This window comes from Schistocerca piceifrons, chromosome 1 (assembly GCF_021461385.2).
Source record: "Schistocerca piceifrons isolate TAMUIC-IGC-003096 chromosome 1, iqSchPice1.1, whole genome shotgun sequence".
NCBI lineage: Eukaryota > Metazoa > Arthropoda > Insecta > Orthoptera > Acrididae > Schistocerca > Schistocerca piceifrons.
The window spans coordinates 628,076,122-628,077,225 of NC_060138.1; positions in this window are offsets into that span (position 1 = coordinate 628,076,122).

The window sequence follows — 1,104 nt, forward strand, 5'->3', positions numbered from 1 at the left end:
AACCACTCATAAGCTGACAAAACTCTACTTAGAAAGGGTAGAATTCATCTTTACAAGACAAGAGAGGACCTTCAGAGATATTTATTGGCCACTAGGGTTGCAACTGAATCTTCAGCGGTAGCGTGCAGACTTGTTAATTGCGGGCGGAAGGCACGACAGTCAATAAAGAAGCAGTTGTTAGCACCTGTCACGAAGAAAAACGGTAGGCATGGGCCAAAATACATATATATTGGGGCTCCAATGACTACGAACATGTAATTTTCAGTAATGAGTCACATATCATCGTTCAGGATTACAGAGGAAGAGTTGTCATGCGAAGCATCCATGAGGCAGTGAGAGCTGAGCAACTTGAACAAACTGTAAAATACCCTCCCAAAAGCTGTTTTAGGGTTCCTTCACTGCAAGTTGATGGCATGCTGAATTCAACCAGATACATGGAAATCCTTAAGCGCAGAATTGCGCCATTCCCACAGACATTTGCAGATGGCGAAGGAATATTTCAACATGATCTGGACTCATGTGACACTGCTAAGGCAGTTAAGATTATCAGGGAAGAAAACAACATTAATGTGCTTCAGACTTAAGTCACCTCGAGAATTTGTGTAGTATTGTGAAAATGCGTCTAGGAAAAATGGACTGTTCAGCAAAAGAATACATGTTAATAAATGTGGTAAAAGTGTTCTTTCATGACAACGAACTACGAAACATTTGGTCGAAGCTATGCTGTAATGTGTTTAGAAGATTATTAAAGCAAATGGCTATCACATTAGTTATTAATATTCTGTAAGCTACTAACAGTATTATATATTGAGATAAAAAGGTCATGGGATAGCTATATGCCCATATACAGATGGCTGTAGTATCGCGTTCACAAGGTATAAAAGGGCAGTGCATTGGTGGAGCTGTCATTTCTACTCAGGTGATACATGTGAAAAGGCTTCCGACGTGATTATGGCCGCGGAAAGGGAATTAATAGATTTTCAACGCGGAGTGGTAATTGGAACTAGACGCCTGGGACATTCCATTTCGGAAATCGTCAAGGAATTCACTGTTGCCAGATCCACAGTGTCAAGAGTATGCCGAGAATACCAGATTTTAGGCATC